At 45.9% G+C, this 7,965-nt stretch overlaps 1 pseudogene; it reads right to left on the bottom strand.

The window, feature by feature from the left end:
• Positions 1 to 638: 638 nt before the first annotated feature.
• LOC136638144 (5S ribosomal RNA) lies at positions 639 to 758 on the bottom strand (annotated as a pseudogene).
• Between the last annotated feature and the right edge of the window lie 7,207 nt (positions 759 to 7,965).

Genomic DNA, 7,965 nt, shown 5'->3' with positions numbered 1-7,965 from the left:
CAGTTCTCAAAACCAACTACTGAGGGATCACTGCAGAATATCCTCTCCCCCCCCCCCCGAAAGGGACCACATTTTCCAAAAATCTGCCTACTGCATGAGTTAGAGGCACCAAAGTCTGTACATAACCAAAGATATGGTTAATCATCTTTGGATTTACTACACTGGAATTATAAAGCAATTTTCAGCCACTGGAGGTACCCCTTGAATTGCTTTTGGAGAGCAGCAGGTACAGGAGAACAAGAAAACAGAACTGAATCCTATTGGCAACAGCAGGAACAACAAAAGCATCTTTAATCCTTGGCTGCTTTTTTGAGGAATACTTAAGTCGTTTTATTTTTTATTTCTTGCATCTTCATGATGGCGTTATCCCAGCCTGAGTAACACATGCTCAAATATTTACGTTCTTGTGCTCTCTGAAACACAATGTCCTTGAAAACAGGAAAGTGCTGAGACGATAGACAAGCATACTAGGAAAAGATGGAGCCTAAAAATGTGCATGGCTATTCTATCCCCAGGCTTCTGCGTATGTCTCACCAAAATCTTCCTTTTCCATGAAGCCTTTGTCTTTAACCTCTTTGTCCTCATCCTCAACCAAAAAAAATGGTTGGCAACCTTCAGTCTCGAAAGACTATGGTATAAGCCTACAGCACCTGGTATTCCCAGGTGGTCTCCCATCCAAGTACTAACCAGGCCTGACCCTGCTTAGCTTCCGAGATCAGACAAGATCAGGCATCTGCAGGGTAACAGTTGCTGCTAACAAAACAAAGCCTGCAACCTTATCTTGTACTCACTTACTTGGAAATAAGTCCTGCTGTATCTAGTGGGGCCTATCCCCAGGTTAATGGGCATAAGGTTGTCCATTCCTGGTTACACTTTGCTTTCCCATTCCTCTTCTTTCTCTTTTGCTCATCACTCTGCCTGTCCCTCATATCTCTGCTGTCCATATTGAAACTGTAAACTCTATGAGGCAAAGATCTTTTCAAAATTATCAGCCCAAGCCTATACGCGTCTGCTTAGAAGTAAGTTCCATTATAGTCAATGGGGCTTACTCACAAGTAAGTGTGGATAGGATTGCAGCCTTTGTCACTCTTCAAAGTACACCAATGTAGCTAGCTAGGTAGGGAGTTAATGTTCCAGATCATAAGCTTATAAAAAGAGAAAATGCACTTTCAAGTCAAAAAAAAGTTTAATTAAATAGCCACATTTTTATGAATTATAACTTGAATCTTTAAAAAAAATGTAATTCCTACATTATATGAAGCATTAATATTTGGAAATGGGAGAAAAAAAGAGAGAAAACATTGTACAGTAAGCCTATGCTTACTAACTAGACAGCCCAGTAAACTCCGAGAGACTTATTTCAGAGTAAATATTTATTTGCAAGATTTATATCCAACCTCTTAAAGGAAACTTTATTTAAGGTAGCTATTGCAATACTAAGTTTAGAACAAGAATACAAGTTAAAACACAAAAACGAACAGGCTGTAAAAAAGCAGCAGGCAGGCAGAAAGCAACATTAGAAAAGCATAACTAACAAAAGCTGGCTGGGAAAAGAAAAGCTTTAGCTGCACTCCTGAAAGCAAGCAGTGATGAAAAGCGATATATAAATATTCACCATCGTCATAAGGCAAGAGTGTTCTACTGGTTTTGCATCCTCCAAGAAAAGTAGCATCCCTTGTGCCCACCCAGTATACATCAGTAGTGTAGCTATAGGGGGTGCAAAGCACTAAGTTTAGCATGGCATGTGCAAGTAGCCCCTCCTCCCTTTCTTTCAGAGCCATTCCAGTCCACTACCATTTTGCTCCAGCAGCCTGGAATGGCTCCCAAAGGTAGGGGGTGGGGCTACTTGCACACTTGGTGAGGCTCTGCGCAAAGAGTAGCGCTTTGAACCCTCTCTGGCTATGCTACTGCATCAAATAGTGAGGGGACAAGGATTAGGGCCTCTTCAGAAGATCTCAGAAGTCAGGTAGATTTAAGTAGGTGAAGATGATTCTTAAAATATTTTAGTCCTTGACCACTGAGGGCTTTAAAGGTCAAAATCAGTACTCTGAACTGAGCTGAGGAGTGGATGATACAATATAGAAGAGATGTGCTCTAATCTGCCAAATCCAATAGGTATTCTGGAAGCCGTATTCTAGATGGTACTGGCAGTTGATGGAATTTCCTGCCCCTTCCACCAGTGGCTCTGTAGCAAGCGATGGTTGCACAATGTTTGGGCCATTGCAAGGCAATTTACAGCAGCAGATCACTAGGTCAGCTGCCGTAAGTCCCCTACTGGATTGGGGGGTGAGTTGCAAATCAGAAACTCTCCAGTTCAAATTGGGCGTCTGCCATGAGCTCACAAGGTGGTCTTAGGCATGCCCCTTCCTCTCAGCCCCTGCAGCAATACGGGGATAATAATACCTTACAGGGATAACATCCATATAATACATGTTAACGCTTTGCACATTTAGAGAACCCTATATAAACACTGGGTCTTCTGGCTGAAGACTTTCCTTTTCTGCCTGGCCTTCCCTTCTTAGGGCCCAGTCCTATCCAACTTTCCAGCACCGGTGCAGCCGCAATGCAGCCCCAGGGTAAGGGAACAAATGTTCCCATACCTTGAAGACGCCTCTGGGACTGCCTCCCCACTGCAGGATGCAGCACAGGCCCCATTGGCACAGCTGTACTAAATTTGTTGGCAACCTTCAGTCTCGAAAGACTATGGTATCGCGCTCTGAAAGGTGGTTCTGGAACAGCGTCTAGTGTTCCAGAGGCAGCGCATGTGGAAAGCGTTCAGTTTCCTCTCTTGTTGTGAGCGAAGAGTCCAAGACTCGCTGCAGTACAGAAGTGTACTCAGGACGCAAGCTCTGTAGACCTGGATCTTGGTATGTTCCGTCAGCTTCTTGTTGGACCAGACTCTCTTTGTGAGTCCGGAAAACGTGATAGCTGCTTTACCGATGCGCTTGTTTAGCTCGGTATCGAGAGAAAGAGTGTACTAGCACTGAAAAATTGGATAGGATTGGGCCCTTAGTTGTTTCTAGGTTTGTTTCTAGTGGTTGTAATCCACATTTTGTTTTAATTTTTATTTTTGCATGATTCTTTGTAATTCTTTACAATTATTGCACTTAATATTCTTTTTTGCATTTTTTGTGAGGGTCAGTTTATTCAGAGGGAAAGGCAGGCTGGAAATCATTTAAATCAATAAATATTATTCATCTCATCTATATTCATTATTCTCGTTCCTTTTTTGTTTGCTTTCTTTTAGTGGTGGCTCAGTTGCAAACAATAGCAGAGTTCATCTCTGCTGCTGCCATTTGGTGCTACTATTCCCCCCCCCCCCCCCACACACACACAGTTCCCCAGACATTGTATTGGTTTGGAACAGGGCACTGTAGGAAAAATGGCAGCTATGAAAAAAAAAAATGGGTCCATTGGTAGCTTAAATTTTTTCCCCCACACACAATGCCTTAGCATGTGATGCAAGGCCTGGGGAATTGTAGGAAAATAAAATGATGGCACTTGAAGATGGCCTCGAAGAGCATCCCTGGTGCTACTGGGAAAGGTAAAACTTTAGTTACAAATAGGCTTGTTTTTGTAACCTATTAAGGATTCATTCAGACCACTTGTCGTTCATTGTATGAACTTTTAATGAACATTTTAACCCTGCAGTTGGGAAAATTGTGTGTTTGAATTGCCATTGCACATTTTGACATAAAGGACTTTTGGCTGCCTTTCTGAGAGGAGGGGCATCTCATCTGTTGGGAAGACAACAAACTATTCCAATAAAGCAGTTCCAGCACTCCAACCTTTTTAGCACTGGAACACACTGTTTAATATTACATACCACCAGGACCCACCTAGCTTTACGAGACTAAAAAAGAAAAAAAGTCTTACCAACTTAAGCCTCTTTGCTGTACTATGGTGGGGAGGGGGCTGTCTTCTGGAGCACTTGTTGCGCTCCACATGCATAGGATTGGGACCATTCTGGCAGCCTAACACTCCTCTTTGCCTGTCCTTTCACACCAGCCAAGGCATGTTTGCTCACTCATGAGCAAATGGAAATGTGTTGCTTTCACTCTCCATAGGGCTCACCATCTTGGAGGGACAGACTTCCTTCTTGGGTGTTTTCCCTTCTTAGGGTGTTGGGGGCTGTGTTCATCAGATCAGGACCTGTCTGGTGGTGACTGATTCTTCTCTGCCTGCCCTTTGCAATGAACCAAGGCATGTTTGTTTACTCATGTATAAACGCATGGTGTGGCTGAGTTTCACTTTCCATAGGGCTCTCTGCATTTTCCTCCTCTGCTATCAGGCTTATCAATTGCAGCTGCACAACCCATCCACAATCAGGTCACCACCCACAGTTTGAGTAACCCTGGTCCATAGGATTGCAGCCAAAGTGTGTAAATGTTGGCCTCTGTCAATAAGGGGAGTTGTTGCTTAGTTTAAAGGCTTATGGATTGCTCTTCCCACTGGTAATAGATCTCTCCTTTGGCTACTTTTCCTGTTCTCTTGTTTTCTGCTTGTGTGTAACAATGACTGCAGTTCTTTCTTTCTCCCAGCAAAGCTCTTAACAAAAGTCAGTTTGCAATGTGTGGGTGTTCTGCCAAGCTCCCTGTTCTGAGCTTTGCCTAGAGATCCTATGCTCACTTTAAGGCTAATTAGTTTCCCCCACCTTGACTACAACTAGACGACAACCACAACGACTCCTCCTCCTCAGTATTTATATACCGCCTTTCTGGTCATCGGATTACTCCTCTGACTTTATTCAAGTCATTATTCAGACTTTATTCAAGTCATTCAGACTTTATTCAAGTCATTCAGAATGGATCTTCCTGGTTTGGTCTCACTTCTGGCCATACAAGCAGGAAGGAGACCAGTAGGTGGCTTGCCTGTAAGCCTGCAGGGTCCCAGCTCTCCAAGCCGCAGTCCTTCCAGGTACAGCAGCAGCACCTCAGCTTTCCACCACTCAGCAGTCTGTTTGAGTAGTCCATTAGTTAGTGAGCCAGATATCAGTCCAAAAGTCCAGTGCATCATTAGCCAGTCCATTGGTTTGTTAGCAGAGTCATGGGTCAGTCCATGAGTCAACAGTCAGTAAGTCAGAAGGTCATTCCAAAACACAGAGCCCTAAGTCAGTCCATGAGTTGGCAAAACAGTGGGTCACTTAGCAAGCACATCTCATCCCCTCTCTCTCCACTACAACCCACAAACCCTTCCTGCATCAGGTGCTCCTTTTATGCCTGAGGGCCCTCATTGCCTCTAGGCTGCAGCTGTGCAGCACACCCTCTGCTCAAAGCCCAGGCCTTAACCCTTGAAGGGGCCACTGCTGACACCACTTGCTATCTCCTCACCAGATCTTCCTCGATTCCAATACAATTGGAGGAGTGCTTTTCTCCCTCAACTCTTCTATCATTCTCAAGAATCTCTCATTTGTTCCCCAGTTTATTGGAAATGGAAATGATGTAGAGCCCAATCCTGGGCTCCGTGCCGCAGCAGAATGTCGCAAACATGCCATAAGGCTATGTGCCACAGGGCGGTCGCCCAGCTTCTGCAGCTCAGCAGTCTCATGGCGCTGCATGGTAGGTAGAGGCGGGGAGGAGGCGTTCTGGGGAGGGGGGAGGCTGGTGGGGTGAGGGGATGTGGGCAGGGAGGAGGCATGATGCAGAGGCATGACGCTGGGAGGGGGGTGGGCTGAAGGCATGCCAGGGGAGGGAGGGAAGCAGGTCCGTGGAGCTCTACTCCGCAGGATCCATGGTGCTCGTGAAGGGCTCTGCGCCCTACACGAGCGCCTTTACCTTACCGCCGATCTTTTGGTTGGTGGTAAAGTGAGTAGCCCCATTACGGGGCTGCTTACCTTACCCTGGAGAAGGGGGTGAAAATCCTCTTCTCCCGAGGCACCTCCTGCAGTAGCCCAGGGTGCGCAGGATCCGGCGGCAGCCCTTCTCGGTGCTGCCGAGCCTGGGCCCCGGGCAGCTCAGAATTGGGCTGGTAGATGGGTGCATATTAATATAATATTATGAAGATGGAGGAAGGAACACAAGAACTGGCTCTGGGTTATTTATTTTCTTTATCACTCATTGCATAATACGGCTACAGCATTTAAGTATCAGCCCAATCCTAACTCTGTGCTTGCAAGGCAATGCTGTGGCATGGCTTCTGCTGTATCCCTTGGTGGATTTTTGGCTGCTGGAGTTCTCCTTGGGCTAAGGGAACATTTATCACCTTGCCCCAGGGTAAGCCCCAGTAGCCACTATGGATCAACTTGGCCCTGCATCAGCTCAATCGCTGGTGCAAGTCCATGTTGACCTGGGAAGGCTGATCAGACCCAGGAAATGGATTGGGATTTGATGTTGCCATTGCTGCTGAACTTTCCCCCCTCCTGGGCCCGATCTGTCTTTCTTCCTGCCCCATCATTGCTCCTTTCCACCCCCTCGCCTATTCCACCCAATCCCTTCCCTATTCTGCCTGCCTCGCCCTGTTTGCAGCTGCTGTAAAGCAGCCTCTGCCACTTGCAACATGCAGTATACCAGCATCCAACTAGCATATGATTGAGCTAAGCTTTTTACCCAGCTGGGCTCACTTCACTTGTAGGAAAAAGGACTTCAGGAGATGGCCTATTGTGGTAAGATATAGATCTGCTACCATCATGGGTGGATTGAGCTGGAGAATCTAAGCTTATCTGCAGTGAACATTGTTACAAGTGCAGTCTTCATGGGACAGAGTTGCAATTGAAGCTGAGTGCCTCCTCCTCCTCTTACTGCTGCCCAATTAGAGACAAAATGCCCAGTTCATTAAACCCTTACTTGAGCAAGAGCAAACTTCACATGACAGGAACACTGATTGCCATTCTTATACAGAATTATTTTTAAATGTACTTAAGGCTGCAATCCTAATGACACTTTCCTGAGAGTAAGCCCCATTGAACAAAATAGGACTTACTTCTGAGTAGACCTGGTTAGGATTGTGCCCTAAATCTCACTGTGAATATAGCCTTTGTGACATCACAGCCATAAATATGAGAAACTTTTACCCTTGATGTCTGCATTCCCATATAAACAGAATAGCAAATCATTCTCTAACTGCAAGTCAGGTAGGTTATCTATGCCTATAAAAGACAGCCCAGCAGAATCCCCCTACCCACCCCCACCCACTGCCTCCAGCCCTGGGTAATAGCAAAGAAGGGCTGTCACCTTCATTTCTTGCTTGTGGATTTCTTGGAAGCCTCATCATATGGGTGGAAAGCAAGATGTTGAATTAGGCACACCTTTGGTTTGATTCAAAATGGCTCTTCTTACAAGCACTGTTTTTGCTTTAGGTGTTCCCATTGCCAAAGAAACAAACAGCTTTTAAAACTCTGTGCATGCAGTCCTCTTCTGTTCATGCGCCTCATATGCTTGGATTATGGCCTGAGGGCCCAACCCTATCCATTTTTCCAGTGCCACTGCAGCTGTGCTAATGGGGCATGCGCTGCATCCTGTGGTGGGGAGGCAGTCACAGAGGCCTCCTCAACATATGGAAACATTCCCTTACCTCGGGGCTGCATTGTGGCTGCACTGGTGCTGGAAAGTTGGATAGGATTGGGCCCTAAGTCCTTAAATTCATACCACCACTGAGGGCCCAAGTCTATCCAACTTTCCAGCACTGATGCAGCCGCGATGCAGCCCTGAGGTAAGGTATCTTGAGGAAGCCTCTGTGACTGCCTCCCACCCACTGCAGGATGCAGCGCACACCCTGTTGGCATGGCTGCATTGATGCTGGAAAGTTGGATAGGATTAAGCCCTGAGTTACACCAGTCTTTGGCAGTGGGCAAAATAGAATATCATAGATTTCAACTGGCCACTTATCCTCCAGATCTGACCTTTTCATTTATGAAAGATGAGAATGCTTGCAGTCAAGGAAGACAATGTTCTGTTTCTTTCCCACCAGAAATGCTTGCATTATTTGCAACCCTTCATGAAATGGTTTGCTAACCTCAATTCCATACTT

Source organism: Tiliqua scincoides, chromosome 1 (assembly GCF_035046505.1).
Source record: "Tiliqua scincoides isolate rTilSci1 chromosome 1, rTilSci1.hap2, whole genome shotgun sequence".
Taxonomy (NCBI): domain Eukaryota; kingdom Metazoa; phylum Chordata; class Lepidosauria; order Squamata; family Scincidae; genus Tiliqua; species Tiliqua scincoides.
Note: the sequence above shows the minus strand (reverse complement) of the source record. Positions and strands in the feature narration are given on the sequence as shown.